The sequence below is a fragment of the Peromyscus californicus genome, unplaced genomic scaffold (assembly GCF_007827085.1).
Source record: "Peromyscus californicus insignis strain IS unplaced genomic scaffold, ASM782708v3 Scaffold_20__1_contigs__length_68692818, whole genome shotgun sequence".
Lineage (NCBI taxonomy): Eukaryota > Metazoa > Chordata > Mammalia > Rodentia > Cricetidae > Peromyscus > Peromyscus californicus.
In genome coordinates, this window is record NW_026294503.1 from 28,111,303 (window position 1) to 28,127,258 (window position 15,956).

The 15,956-nt window shown below is 47.6% G+C and overlaps 1 long non-coding RNA gene across 6 annotated transcripts in view; it reads left to right on the plus strand.

Moving 5' to 3' along the window:
* Window positions 1-15,956, plus strand: part of LOC128116555 (uncharacterized) — a 215,108-nt gene that overhangs the window by 95,885 nt on the left and 103,267 nt on the right. For 4 of the 6 annotated variants that reach the window (XR_008220506.1, XR_008220502.1, XR_008220503.1 and 1 more), the window contains exon 3: window positions 14,609-14,721. The exons of the other annotated variants lie outside the window; for them this stretch is intronic. This is a non-coding gene — a long non-coding RNA (uncharacterized LOC128116555). The remainder of the gene's footprint in view (window positions 1-14,608; window positions 14,722-15,956) is intronic. 6 annotated transcript variants of the gene reach the window in all.

A 15,956-nucleotide genomic window follows, 5' to 3' on the forward strand; every position in this document is an offset into this window, starting at 1 on the left:
CGCGGATGGACCTGTGGGGACAGCAGCACTCTAGTTGAAAGATGAAGACGTGACTGGTCCAGTATTGTGTGATGAAGGCAGAACTGACTTCACAAGGAAGACCCCCTGCCACGCTTTAAAGATCTAGGTCATGCTTAGGCATGGGGTACACACAAGTTCTCTTCAGTGGACAAGCTGTGAGCTTTACTTAGCACTAACCGTATGCTGAGAGGCCCAGTTCATTCACGGTGTTATATAATCCTGCTGAAGGGTTGCCTGCGAGAGGCACCCTGTTCTAGACTTGTTTGGATGGGAGACTAGGAGATGTCAGTGTCCTCGGCTGATGGATTTCGTTTAGGAGAGAGGCGTGAGGAGACACGGCTTCTTGCCCTCCTCACCCTCCTCACCTCCTACAGGCCACTGGCTGGCCTAGTTCTCTTCTCTCACATGTACTGGCGACCCTGTGGCCACTGGGTCCCTAGCACTCACAGAGAGAGACAGGTTGAGTCTGCAGGGAAGGTCAAGAGTTTATGCTTGTGTGCCTCCCGGTCATCTCAGTCATTTAGCCATGATTCAGAGCAAGATGCTGTGAAGCCTGATCCAGATGCCCTGTGCTGGGCAGCACACTATGGCCAGATACCAAAAGTCCTGACATCCATCTTCTCTGGAGATAAGCTTTGTTGCATATCGCAGCTGACTCAGAACCAAGAAGGCTGCCCCTCTCCTACATCCACTACGTCCCATGCCAGAGCCTGCCTCCCTGCTCCCCAGCTTCAAACACTCTGCAGACAGATCCCCCTTCTTGGTCCCCTCGGATAACTCTGTCTGGAGATCCTTGACCGCCTGCTCTTCTCACTCCTAGGCCCAGAGAGCTTCCTGGGTTGCCCTGGTGAGTGTTTCATTTTGTTGGTTTTGATTTCCGTCTTTTCAGGCTAATCAGACACCAGGAAAGGTCTGTACTGAATCACAGTGGTGGCTGTTCCCCTGCTTCCTTTGTCCCTCCCTGCCTTCCCGCTGAGCATCCTTTCCTGGGCCAGCAATGATCTCAACAGCAGATAGCCCAGCTGTGGGTACAAACATCATCCTGTCCTGCTCTTTAGGAGCCAGAAACTGCCCATGCTAACTTCTGTCTCCGACTCCCCATGAACTGGCCCACTGAGGCCTCCTTCTCAGCATTGTCACTCTCAGAGCCAGAGTGGCACAGTCAGTGACACTGTGTAGTGATCACCTCTGCCCAGAGAGAGGCTGGGAAGATGTCCCAAACGACTCCCGGACCCCCTCATGACTGTTGTCAGCTGGTACCTGCCATCATCTTATGGCCTCACGGCTCCTGTTTACCTTGTACTTTCTTCCTGGCTCATTCTTCTTTTTTTCTCTGACCGGGTCAAAAGCTTTCTTGAAGGCACTGTTAAAATGCCACCTCCTCCTTGAAGCCCTCCCGGAGCTGTGAGTGGCATTGAGGCTTGCCAGCAGAGCCTTGAAGTGGAGGAGTCATGGGGTGGTCATTACTACACTGCCGGGTGTGGAAAGAATTAGTGCAGCGGGAGAGCATGTTTCAGGGCCAGGTGGGGGCTTTGCAATCAGTCACCACCTCCCCTTACTTGCTGAGTGACTTCAAGCAAGGAACAACTTTCCTAGGTGTCGTGGGGAAGCCATAGGGCCACCCCCTTGCACATTAGAGCCCTTGCATATGCTCATCCAGCAGCAGGCTCCCACTGCATGACACAGGTCAGTTGGCCAGCAGTGCTAATTAAGCAGAGAGATGGGAGTTAGCTGGTAGGTGAGGGACATCGGCTGCTTCAGACTCTGTTGGGCCAGTTTAGTGAGGATCCCTTCCCCACCCATGTCTGATCTCCCGCAATACCTGATCGATTCTTCATCTTTTTTACCACACCTATGGTCATGAGGCTGCTCCCCTAACCTGTCCTCAGGAGTAATACTATTTGATCACTTAGTCCAGAATAATACCCTTTGCTACTGATATTTCTTCCTAGAAGTTGTCAGCATCCTGACCCCAGCCCGCCCTCTGGCTGTCAGGCACCTTTGTCTGTGCTGTATTCTGGGTTGAGACCAGTTTCTCCTCAGGACAGTTCATCTGCACTGTCACCTTAACTGGATTGCAAAGCACTGGAGAGTTTGTGAAGCACAGACTTGGGAGTATCCATGAGGAACTTTTCAGAGAAGATAGAACCCACACTGAATATAGGCAGTACCACCCTGGAGGCATTGGGCTTAGACTCAATAGAACAGATAGGGCACGAGGCAACCAGCTTATTCTCTTTCTCCCTTTCTGCCTCCTGGCTGCCACCATGCCAGTTGTGCTCCGTTACACTCTTGCCCTGACAGACTGACCATAAGCCAAAAGAACACTTTTCCCCCTAAAGTTGTTCCGGGTACTATTTTGCATCAAGAACAATTGACATGCACCCCTGCCAAGCTCCGTTGTGACGGTCCAAAGGAAGTCCTGATCTGTTCTTTTTTTTTTTTTACAAGCATCACTGAGTCACTCTGGTCTATCTCTATACCCCACCAGAGCCTGGGTCCAGAGAACTGAACTAAAACCGGGGCAAAGGATTACCGTGGCCCTGAACACGGGAACCTCGGCTCAGTTTTGGGATTCATCCACAGCAGCAGAGTTCAGCTCTTTCACTGCTATCATCCCATCCCCTGCCCCTCCCAGGGCACATGGAGGAGAGGGAGGCGACCAGTCACCTCCCACCCCCTGTATCTCCCCCCCCACCCCCAGCCCTACCTCTGTGTCTGGCAATGCCTTCTGCATCCTTTGAAGGGACACACTGCTTCTCATAGCCTGCCTAGCTGTGGTGACTGTGGAACAGGGCTGAGAATAAGCTTGTGTCCGAGGCAGCCCTCCAAACACAGCAAGGCTAGCCTGACCTTTAAATAGATGGGCTCGGAGCCACTCAGTTCCTGGAAGTTTGAAGAAAGTCAGCCTTTAAAGTGATGCGACTTGCAACCTCAGGAAAGATCTGTGTGTTTGCGAAGGCAGTAATTTGCTGCTGCTTTTGCAATTCATGATATGTGGCTGTGCAGCCGCTGGGAGCCAACATGCCAGTGTTAGGAGGGGAAAATCCTCAAGTATTTTAATATACCCCTGCTTGAAGCAAGATAAACATATGTATTGTACTTTGCGACAGAGGCGTGGTGAGGAGAAGGCAGAGGCCTGGCAAGGCATGAAAGGTCCTTTTAAGCTGAACTCTGAGGGTTTTCTTTCCTCCTTTTTTATTTGTAAGCAAAGCTGGCTTGAGTAGATGATGCTGGGATCTACTTGGCTAGATTGAAAGGAGTGGCTCCCGAGACAGGCAGACTGCTCCATCCCGCCCTCCCTAAGCCAGAAACCACCATCCGCCATCTTGCCTCACCCCATTAAACATGATGAAGCAAAGGCTGTCGTCACCCTTGACTTAGATGCCTGCCTTGCTTCCAGAAAACTTCCCCCATCACATCCCTCACTTTGCAATCATGCAAAGGGAAAAAAGGCTAAGAGAGGGAGACCGTGGGCATTTGTCATGAGGAAATACCTGACAGCTCATGGGGGGTGGGGGGGGGGTGGGGATAGGCTTCGATAAAACTGCCTGGTAAGTCTAGAAGGAGCAAGGTCACAAGAGCTAAAGAAGGATGTTAGAACAGGACCAGAAAGAAGGAGTGTAGAGATGTAGGGAATGGATGTGACACTGAAGTCTAGACAGATATGGAAGCTTGAGTGGCAGTTGACAAATGTCAGTTACACATCAGGGTCAGCTCTAGGTTTTACCTTGAAGTAGACTTCCCTGGTCCTTGTGGTGGGAAGTCCACGTGAAGCACCCTTGGGTGATGAGTGAGGCATCAGGTCAGGTTCTCTGCTAACATGGTATGAGGAAAAATGATTCTTTCCTGCATCCTCAGGTTTTCTGAAAAATTCTAATTTTTTTCTATAGATTAAAAAACATAATAATAAAATCAACCAATCCGAAGAGGAGAATATTCCCTTTTTTGAAACCTCAAACAAGTCTGGCTTTCGATTCTGATTCTTAAAACTTCATGGAGAAATGCCTTTGGCCAGAGACCTTAAGCTCTCTGTGCTTCAGTTTTTGAAGAAAAAATGTGTGTGTGTGTGTGTGTGTGTGTGTGTGTGTGTGTGTGTGTGTGTGTGCTCGTGCATGCTGCAGAGCTGGATGCATGTCCAGACTCCGTGAGAATCCCCTTGTAGCTCTTTTTTTTTTTCCCCTTATGTACTAACTACGTCATAGGTTGCAACCACGTGAATCGACTCTGCTGAATTTTTAGAATTCGCTCTACTGGCTAGTGCCTTCTGGTGTGTGCAGCAAGAGTGCTGTGTTTCTGACTGTCTCTCTCTTTTGCTGGCTGCTTGTGGTAGGCACCCTCATCCACACTCATTTCTAGAGTTCCTGGTGGATCTGAGCACGTTGTTCCCCCTTGGCACTGCCGGGCACCCCTGTGTAGGCTTTACTGCAGGCTCAGGACCCTGTGTCTTTCTTACACTTTAATTATCTGTCTTAGATGGGGTGGTACCGTGTTTCTCCTTAGGACCCAGATTGGCATGTATTGAAAGCATATTTTGTACAGATGGAGACTGTATTCTGTCCCCAGGGTGGTAGCCTAACCAGTGTACACCAGGGCATGAGGACATGTGAGTCAATTTCCCCCCCCAGCAATGAGCCAAGGAGAATCCCCACCCAGACCTCTGTCTACCACTCTGAGGCAGCTCATGTTTACACAGTCCCGAGGTTCTCCTTCTCATGTTTTTGCCAATCCCCTAATACGGCCATGGCCAGAAAGTGAGAGGGTGCCTCTTATGTAAGGCCCTATGTGTTGGTCCCCAGACAATGCCATTTCCTTGCTTGGCCATGTGTGACTGCATAACACTGCTTGACTCATTTCCTTTGGAAAACTTGGCAGGGCCACTTTGCCCTGTTTCCTGCTTCTGTCACACAGATTCCTAGGAATACCACCTCGCTGTGCTGCTTCTCTGGGGGTCTGAGATCTGAGTGACAAAGAGGCTGTGCCATTGGATCCTACAAATGGATCTGCTGGAGATACAGAGAGATGGCCAGTCTTGGTTCCGAGTTACCTCAAGGGTCCCAGATGAGGAACGGACAGACATTAACACTTCTCCCAACCTTTGAGCAGGGAATTTTGGACTATTCTATTTACTACTTCGGTGACATTTAGAAGTCCTCAAGTGCTTTCTAAAATTGGGGACCCCATTCTTGGGAGGGAGAATCTATCTCAAGGGGCATGGGGGGAAGGTTAAAGAGCTTTGCAACTCGTTTTATATTGTTGAGACACTATCTCATGTCACCCAGGCTGGCCTCAAATTCAATGTGTAGTTGAGGATAGCCTTAAACTCCTGAGCCTCCTCCCTTCTCCACAGCCGGAGAGCTGGGATTTGTAGGCACGTACCATACGGACGGCTGGATTCATCATGGTTACTTGCCAGCTGCTCCCTGGAGAAGCAGCTCTGGGGTGGGGTTGATAGTCACTCCGGTGCTGGGATTAAAGCAACACTGGAGGACTGTTTGGTTCCGTTTGAGCTGCTGTACCTGCATATGCTGGGATCCAACCAGGCCCTATTCAGGTTTTCTTTTCTTCATTTAAGCCTTTCTTCATTGAGAAGGAGGAAAGCAGTGTTGCCTACCTCCTGGTTGTTTCCATGACTACCAGTATAGAGCTTTCGTCTCTGTCTTTTTTCTAGAGCAGTGGTTTTCAACTTTCCCAGTGCCACAACTCTTTAATACAGTTCCTCATGTTTTGGTGACCCCTCCACCCCACCCCCCAACCATAAAATTATTTTTGTTTCTACTTCATAACAGTAATTTGGCTACTGTTAAGAATCGTAATGTGAATATTTTTGGAGGTAGAGGTTTGCCAAAGATGTCGTGACACTGTCCTCGAGGTTAATTTGATGCCTATTCAGGGAGGCCAGGTAGGTATATATCTCTTGGTCTCTGTCTCCGTCTGTCTGTCTGTCTGTCTGTGTATGCATAAATGCATGTGTCTATCCTCCCTATGTACTAACTAGACAGATCTCTACTCACTAGACAGTATCAGTTGTGTGCTAGACCCCGGGTTAGGCATTTTCATTCAATTCTCAACATAAATTCAGCCTGCATGTGGCAGCTCATTTATTTCTTGTTGCAAAGGAAGAAATGAAGTTTCAAAGAGACACAATGCCTTGTCTCTCATAGAGCTGGTCTGTATCAGAATCACACGTAAGTCTCCTGTCTGGCCTATAGCCCACGGAAGGTGAAACAAAGGTGGCCCAGTGACACAGAGCAGGACCTCTGGCTGTGTGACCAGGGGAAGTTCTGAATCTTGCTGAGCTTTAGTTTCTGGAAAGTGTCATGATCACAATATTTACTCCATAGTGCTGCTGTGAATATATATTAAAGTCAGGTCCTTCGTATGGAGTATAACGTGTCCAGCATGTGTGCTTGGACTGTCCCTAGTTTGGGGAGACTAACCTAAGTGTTCAAATGATGAACAGTCTGATGCTCCTGAAAGGCGTTGGCAGTGGACACAAGGAAGGGCATGCTGTGAGAGGTGGGTGATTGGCTCTTCCAGGGTGGTGGGGGCTGAGCGAGGAGGAGTGGCCCCGAGACAAGAGTTGGGCAGCCTGCTTTCTCCAGGCAAACGTGATTCAGGCTGGGACTCCCTGATTAGTTGCACATACCCTGGCAATGCCCTTGCTTTGCTTATAAAGGATGGAGCGGTACTGGCCCTGGCTTCTGTGACTGCCCCGATGCTGGCTGGTTGCCCTCCGAATCTGGATTATTCTTCTATGAATACTCCTTTCATCCCACGTGCTGGGCTTGGAGACAGTGCTCCTTCCTTAGAGAGAGTCCATCCTCAACGACCAGCAGGGATGGTGGGCAGGCTGTGTTGCATCCTTTACGGCCAGTTGTGTTCTGTCATACATCCGGTGTACAAAACAACAGGCCCCACTGGAAAGGGAACCTTACTCGGAGTGGAAACCTTTGTGTTGGATTCTTGCAAGGACCATACCCACTGTGTCACCTGGCTTGGCTCCACCTCTGCTGAGCCAGCTGTTGTCCCACCCAGTAACCTCTTCTCTGGCACCTTGCCGGCCATGGATTCTCTTAAGGACAGAGCCCCAGAAAAAAAGGCACCTCTGTAGACACACTCACTTGGACCTTTGGAGAGTTTGACGCAGAAAAGTAGCCTTCAGGTAGAGGGGAATAAAAATGTCCATGTCCAGCTCCCTTTGAAACTACAGACCCAATCACCACCCCACTCGGTTCTGCCTCCTGCATCCTCCTCATGTGATTATCTTACATTATTTGGTTCAATTTCTTTTCCTTCAGATGCCCATCTTGCTTCCACAAATACATTGCACTTGCTTGCCCACCAATATCCTTTTCACCTGTAATTCATGAGGCCACATCGTCTAATTATCTTTATGTATGCAAGATAGGCCATTAGCATTTATAGTTACACAAAGGTCAGACTCAAGGCTCAGAAAGGAAAGATCCTTTTGATTCTCAGTAAGTGACTGAGCTTGGATTTGAATCCCAGAGTCTTCATTACCTCAAATCATGACCTTTTCCATGGCTGTCTGGCTTACAGCCGCATGGACACCTGGGCCTCTTCGTGTCTTCTCACCCTGCTCTTGCTTTGGTTCTTCCAAAGCAGCCTCATCCCCTCAAGACTGAAGCCAGCAGGACATCACTGGTTTTGTGTCCTCTGCATGTGATCTCCCTGATGGGCTGCTCAAGGAATGAAGCCATATGGAGAATAAGGATGTCTTTTATAGGGGCCGGGTGGGGGGAGTCCAGTGGTCTGTCTTGGCCCTTCACATCATTCCAGAAATGAATGACAGCTGTAGTTACCTGTGAGTAAAATTGAAAACAGTGATTTTCAGAGAGGGAGTTTGGCCTAGTAGGCTACAGGTCCCTGAGGATGTCCCATCCTGGGATGGAGAGAGCCAAATTGTACTGTATTTCTTCTGGACTATAGATGAAGTTCCATGGTTTCAAAAGCCTGTATCCTACACTCTTTGAACACCACTGTTTGAATTGACAACAGGACATGGCTCTTGAGTATGGGCAGCTTGGGGGTGTGAAGGAAGGCCTTACCTTGTGATTATATCCTGTGGTTTCACAAATGTACATATTTGGAAGCTCCTAGCAAGACAGATGGCGTGAACTCAAATTGAAGATCCCTTTGGGGTTCTGACATTTGTTTTCTTCAAGTGTTTGGAGGAAAATGACACCTTTAAAAAGTGATGCCATTTGTTCTGAAAGCTGCAAAACCATAATGCACAGAATAGAAAGATTTACGCTTTGCTGGGCATGAAGTAAATTCCAACTGCACTTTTATTGCTTTGGCCTAGGGTCCTCCTGTGACAGGTGCATTGTTCTGTTAGGGCTGATGTCAAAGATGGAGCCATGGCGGTGTGCGATGTAGAAATGCTACTTTCTTTCTCAGTCTGTGATATTAGATGAGGGACTGGAGGCAACTGCTTTCATCTCTCTGCAGGCCAATGCTTTGTGGTTACTGAGGAGAAAAAGAGCACCTATTTAGTGGTTCTCCCACCCAACCCTGCCTTCCTTCTCTTTAACAGTCATTCATGAAGGGTCCTCACAGGCGGAGACTAATTTAGGACTCTGTGCCCTGATATGGTATGAATGGGGCACAAGCGCTCTGTGGAGGGAGAAGGGCTGAGATACCAGAAAGAGCAGTAGTAGATAGGATTTGGCCTGAGGTGACGAGACAAAAGACACATTAAAAGTCATCTCCGACAGGTGCAGGATACACTGGAACTTCAAGTCCTTGGACACGGTGGGCCACAAAACCTGCATTTTGTTCTTAAGGGCCTACGCGGTGGCCTTTACTCTTCTGTGGCCTTTACTCTTCTGGCCAATTGTCCTTCCTAGAGTCATCTTCTGCTGCTAGATGTCACACCCACAGTCATTGTGATGGTGATTGTTGAGTTAGGTAGGGCTGAGGTTGAGGGAAAGTCTCACCCCAAGGTCTCCTGTGAATAAGAGATGCCAGAACCAAAGGAGGCAGCATTGGAGGGGTTATGCATGTCTGTACACCCCCCAGGTACTCAGAGTCTGGAGGAAAGAGGTTTCCATCTATGTGAAGTTCTCTTCCCACTGTTAACTATCTTCAATACTTAAAATAGTAATTATATAGATGATCACCCACTTAGAACAGTTTGCTTTCTGAGTGACCTAGGCATTAATCTGCCACCTATCATGCCTATAAAGGTTGCTGTGAAAATTTAGTCTGTTGATACACAGAGAATACTCAGAATATAAGGCAAGACCCTATGATATGGCCAGCATTCAACTTCTGACCGTCCTCATTACATCTGACCAGGAGCAAACCCTCAGGGAGTGTTTGCTGTCCTTGTTCACAATCATGGTGGAAATGATGCCCCTTATTCAGCTGGCATGCTAGGGTCCCAACTTCCTGCTAAAGAATGTACCTCTGTAACACCAATGCTTATTACTTATGTCCTGTAAGTGTTTATTCGAACATTCTGACCATGACCATCATGCCTCTGACTAATGGTGGTTTCCTGAAGTGGGAGAATCCACATTTCTTTCCCATCATGTTCAGTCTGTGGGCTTACTCTTCCATTATCAAGCCTTGTTAAGTTACTTGTCTTCTTGCTGGTATAAAACACTCACCAAGAAGCAAACTTAAAGGAGAAGGACTTACTTTGGCTCACAGGTCAAGAGAACAATCCATCATAATAGGGAAGGACGGTGACAGCTTTACCTCAGTGAGGAATCGGATGTTGGTGCTCACCTTTCTTTCTCCTTTTTTTGGGCTGTCTGGGACCCCAGTCCATGGAATAGGGTGGGTCTTCTCACCTCACTTAGCCTAATATAGATGATCTTTCAGGGATGTGCCCAGAGGCTTATCTTCTCAGTGTTGCTAGGTCCTGTTTGGTTGATGATCATTAAGCATTGCAAGCTCCCAGCCTGGCCCTGAACATGGGTGAGAAGGACACTTTTCCCCTTAGGGAAGTAGAGAGCCTTCTTTTTCCAAGGATCATCCTACTTTGAGGTGTTCCATGGGGTCTTTTGCCTATGGACCCATATTTGGGGTCAGAGTCACGAACCTCTTCCAACAGTCATCCCAAGCCTCAGTCTTCTCCCATGTCAGTAGACTTGCCGTTGACTGTTGGAGTATAGTCCTGCGTTCTCAGTTCATTCCAGAACATGCCTTTGTGCCTTTTATCAGTTATCCCCGCTAACCAGGTGTGAGGTATTGCCTTTTTTTTTCTTTTTTGATTATTTATTTATTTAGAAGAGAACATCAGATCTCACTACACTACAGATGATTGTGAACCATCATGTGGGTGCTGGGAACTGAACGTAGGACCTCTGGAAGAGCAGTCAGTGCTCTTAACCTCTGAGCCATCTCTCCAGCCCCTTGAGGTATTGTTTTTTGCTTTGGGTTTGGAAGGGGATCTTTCAAATTGCCAGGTTTATCTAAATGTTTTAACTCAACTATGAGTGGTAGAGAGGCTTTACTTGTGTGGCCTAAGGATGTCAAGTTACAAAGACAAGTGTGGGATCTAAACTAGGTTTCTCAGTCTTCTACTGTTGATGTTGTGGATCTGATAGTTCAACAGTTTGCTGTCCTGTGCATTTTAATAGTCTGTTTGCCTGCGACAAAGGTCTGTTTGCCTGGGACAAAGGAAAGAAATCAGTACAGTTTGGTTTTGGTGAGCTCACAGCTACCTCTTATTAACATAGCATCCCTCATTTACATTTTGTACATTGAAACTGATGCTACTGCTTCTGCCCTTGGACCTATAATGGTCCCCTGAGGCTGGGAGGAGGCAGGTGTGCAGCCACCCATTATACAGCTGTTGCTCTAGACCCAGTGAGAGCACAGGGCTTTCCTGTGAATGATGGTCCCGGAGTGACTATGAAGTCTCCAGTACAATAGAGCTGACTCATCCTGCCAGCTGGGATGTTTGTCATTTCAGGTACCTGAACCTCCAGCTTCAGCATCTTTCAGTGGAAAACAAAACCCATAGCTCTGAATCAATCCTGCTTTGAAGCTGGGTATCAGCTCTTACCTATTAAAATATTGGCTGTTCTAGAACTGTCAAGTCTGTCTGTGAGATTTTATAAGATGTCATTTTAACTGGGATTATTATCCTATTTTGGGCCTTTCTTCTAAGAAAGAATAGAATGTGCTATGTTAGGTTATGGAACTGAGGCCTGAGCATGCCCCATGGGCCATCTGGAGATGGTGAGATGACATGGGTCACTCCATTCCTGCATTTCAGAAAGTAGTGCTTGATGTTGGTAACAGTCCTCATCCTAGCCTGGGGGTCTGACTCATAGTAGGCCTTCAGGAATATTGCATGAAAGGACAGATTTCTCAAGCATCCTGAATCATTTCATGGGATGAATTTCAGCCCAGCTCTTCTCTGTGGTTGAGCTTTTGTGAGACTCTGCCTGTGCTAGCTATAAAAATGGGTTGTATTAAGTCTAATGCAAATCAGTTAAGCAGTATTTTAATGAGTGGTAGAGAGGCTTTCCTTGTGTGGCCTAAGGATGATCAAGTTACAAAGACATGTGTGGGATCCAAACTAGGTTTCTCAGTCTTCTACTGTTGATGTTGTGGATCTGATAGTTCAACAGTTTGCTGTCCTGTGCATTTTAATAGTCTCCTTTGCCTTTTTCCTACTTAATACCAGTAGCTCCACAACCCCCAACCCTGGTGATGGCAACTCAAAATGATTCTAGACATCCTCAAATGTTCCTCTGTTGGGAGTGGAGAGTGCGGTCTCTTACTCACTGGAGACAGTGGGTTTGCAGATCTTCTGTCTCTTTTAACCTAGTAGAGTTGACACGGACCCGTCTAGAGAGCTTTGTGTCTAAAGACAAATGGACACGTAACTTGGTGTTCTACTTCTCCCCTTGCTGTGTCTAAAGGAACCTTTTCGTGTGGCTCACTGATGGCACAATGGATCATGGCAGTGAGAGCAGTTCTGGTTTCAGGAGCTTGAGGTGGCTGGTCGAATGGTGTCTGTAGTCAAGAGACAGAGAGAGGTGAATGCTGGTACTTATCTGTACTCCTCTCTCTCTCTCTCTCTCTCTCTCTCTCTCTCTCTCTCTCTCTCTCTCTCTCTCTTTCTTCCATTTCTAAAATTCAATACTAGGCCCCAGTCCATGGGATGCTATTACTCGTGTTCATGGGGGTGGGTTTTCATGACTTAGGTAGTTCTCTCTGCAAACGCCCTCACAGAACACCTACCTAGAAGTCGCCTAGGGAGGTGACTCAGTCCACTCAAGTTAACACTGAAGATTAACCCTCACACTTGGTCAGGGGACATTTTCAGTGTTGGAAGTGAAGTTCCTGCCTGATGTCTAAGATGAACATTCTTCTCTTCCCCTGACTGTGTGACCTTGAACACATTTATCCAGCATCCCAGATGGAAAGCCATCCCATGTTCTCTGAGCTCAGGCTTACATGTGACAAATAAACAAACAAACAAAAACCCAAAGTGGTTGAATATTTTGTCTTCCACCAGCGCTCTAGAAAATGCTGGCACCCTGTATATGAATAACGCAAGCATCTTCAGGGAAATGACTCTTGGCTTTTGAGTGAGGTTCAGTTGATATTTTCTGTGTAGCCGTAGAGAAGAGATTTGGGTTCTGAGATTTGCACCTATTATAAACCCAGCTTGGTTCAGGGCCTGAGCTCAGACTGTGGTTTCTACATCTACTGCTGAGACCCTGCCTGACTTTCACAGTCTCGAGTCTGCTCAGCTATAAAATGGGGTCTAATAGACATACTAACATCACATAGTTACTGTGTGGAGGATTCAGAGGGAGCAACTGGTCTCTCTGGGGCCTGTCCTTTGGTCCTCCTTGATTCTAATCGCCTGCCATAGCTGTTTCATTTTCGTAGGACTCCAGTTCCATTCTGGAGGCTCAAGCATTTAGGGGAAACATAGCTTGTTCCCCTGTCCCCAGCCCCAAGGAAAACAATACTGGCTGTAGGAGTGGTGGTTACATGGACAGCTGGATGCCTCACTGGTAACGGTCAGCCGGGTCCCTTTGAAGTGGTTTTAAGACCAATTTGGTAACTTGATTTGGAAAGTGGTATTGATGACTGTGAGGGCGCGGGCTGCCCATTAGCTGCTGTCTGGGTTGGCAAATTGGTTTAAATGGAATGAACGCGGTTCCTTCCTCCCCAGGGCTCATGGCTAAGGGCCAGGCTCTTTGTCAGGGAAAAAATCTCCTGGGCAAAAAGACAAGTGAAAAGGTTTCCTGGAGCCTGCTGCTGTTTTTCATATGTGAGTTCTGCTTTCCTCTGTGGGGCAAGGCCAGGAGCTGATAACACTGGACAAAGAGCTGGTCTGGGGGAGGGGCTAGGTAGTTCAAAGGGAATGGACAGGGACCAGTGCTAAGCGTTTTCCAAGGATTGCTTATCTGTCCTCCTGATGAGAGACATTGTGCTTGATGACACTCCTGCTTCTTTTTCATTTCTTCTGTTTCTATAGCAGCCAGTGTTGCTGGGATGAACTTCCTGTTGTTCCCAATGGGAGGCAAATGTTTAAGCTTCTTGGGGGTTCACACAGGAAGGCCAGCAACACTGCTGCCTCTTGAGTCTGCCGAACATTCTCCATCACCCACAGGGCCTTGTCAAGCTGTTTCCAGAACAGTTATCCCAGTTTACACCCCTACTCGCTGGGTGCAGAGCCCCATTCCCCACATTGGCACACACTTCTCTTGGGTCACCATCTTGCCAGTTTGATGGGTAAGGTGCACATTTGGTTGGTTTTCTTCTTGCCAGTGGCTAGGTGTCCTGTTCATGGGCACCCACTGTCTGTGAGAAAGGAGATCATAGTCAGCTTGTCTAGTCACCTCCTTCCTGCCCCACCTGCTCATGATTATTCATGAAACTTGCCAAGCAATTATTATGAATCAGTTATTCCATTGATTATGTTGGGTACCTGATGCATGCATGTGACATATCCCTGGTGCCAGGGATACAGCGAGCAACATACTAACATGGCTCTGCCCTGAGGGGTATTGAGTCAAAGGGGAAAGGTATTAAGTATTTGTAAGAGGAAGAAAACATCTTCCATTCTCCTGAATATTTTTAAGCAGTCTTGGCACTCAGCGTAGAAAGGAAACCATGGTCATCTTTCTTGCTTTGCTTACCGTCTCTCTAGGAGAAAGTGCTGTTTTCCAAGAAGATGAGAGAGCAAAGAAATAGGGGAGGGATAAGGACAATCTGTTTAGAAATGAAGAGAAGAACTCTGTTTGGTAAGCACTCACTGTGTGCTAGACCCCCTGGGAAGAGCTCAGCCTAGGGCCAGTCCATAGAGAACCTCTGGTGCTCACAAGGTAGAACTCAGTTCTCCTGATTCTTCAGTGGTCACTAATGTCAGCTGCTCAATTTCTGTATGGAAGAGCTAGGCAGGACCAAACACTCCTCTCCCTCTGAGAAGATTTCAATGGAGCATCAGGGTCCTGGCCCTGTGTGAACACCAGGTGGTGTATACGATCTCTACCAGCATAGAGGCTCTGGATGGAATACTGAAGAAAGGGAACTGGCGTGGTTAAGTGACACATTCTCCATGTTTCCTCATCCTTTATAGAGAGCTGAGTTCCGTCACTATGGACGTTGGCAGTGGCATTTTCATTCCTGTGGTAAGCAGTCAGCCCTGAGGTAGAAGAATTACCTATGAGATCTGGCTCATAAACAGCACAGGTAAGGTGGAGTGTTTCAAGGTGAGGGAGACGCACTCTTGTAAATGGATGGTTCTCTCCCACCTGCTATTGCCTGAATAATCATTCAGAGGCTTAATATTACTTAAAAATGCTCAGCCGATAGCTCAGGCTTATTACTGACTAGCTCTTACACTTAAATTAACACATAATTCTTATCTATGTTTAGCCACGTGGCTTGGTGCTTCTCAGTACAGCATTCTCATTTGCTTCCTCTGCATCTGGCTGGTGACTCCCGACTCCACCCTTCTCCTTCCCAGCATTCTCAGTTTGGCTTTCCCATCTAACTTCCTGCCCAGCTACCGGCCTGTCAGCTTTTTTTTTTTTTCTTTTTAACCAGTGAGAATAATACATATTCCTAGTGTAGAAAAGGATTATTCCACAGCACACTCTTGGTCACATGAACTTGCTGGTTTCTCTGAGGAGACACATGGACCTGTCTTTCAGTTGTAACGCGATTCTGGGTGGGCTGAAGTCACGGTTTTCTTAAGAAACACTGGTGTATCTGCCAGGCTCGGAAAGCTTCAGGAGAAGGTGGTAACTTCTACAGTCTAATCATGCCCCTTAAAGAGTATGTTGAAGTCTTAGTCTTCTATCTCAGAATGTGACTGTGGTTCCAAATAGGATCTTTGAAGAGGTTATTTTGTTCAACAAGGTCTCGAGAATGGGCCCTCAGCCCGTGTGACTGGTGTAGAAGAGGATGTTGGGACACAGATGCCATCAACAGAAGATAGCTGAGGAACTTGGGGGGAGATGGCCACAGCCAAGGCAAGGGAAGAGGTCTCAGGCGAAACGGACCTAGCTGATGCCTGATCTTGTGTCGATTTGTAACTTGAGAACCGAGGAAATGACGTTCTCTTGTTTACACCACCCAGCCTGTGACAGTTTGTTACTGCTGTCTCGTGAAACAAATGCAGTGACTGTGAAGTTTGCCTTCATAGCCATGTTCTTAGTCTCAGCTGTGGAAAGGGGCCCTGGACTGTCCACCTCAGGCTGTGGGATCTAGACCTGGTGAGAAGAGCTCACAGTAACTGGTTAGGGCCTTACCACAGGCCAGGCCCTGTTTGCAGCCGAACACAGGACATCTTTTTGTGGGCCTTTTTGGGAGGAGATGCTTGCATTCCCCTTTACAGCTGAGTCAGTGGCCCCCAGAGCTGTTGACTGTCTTGCCTGATGGTGCTCAGGTGGAAAGGAATTTAGCAGCCTAAGGACTGTTAC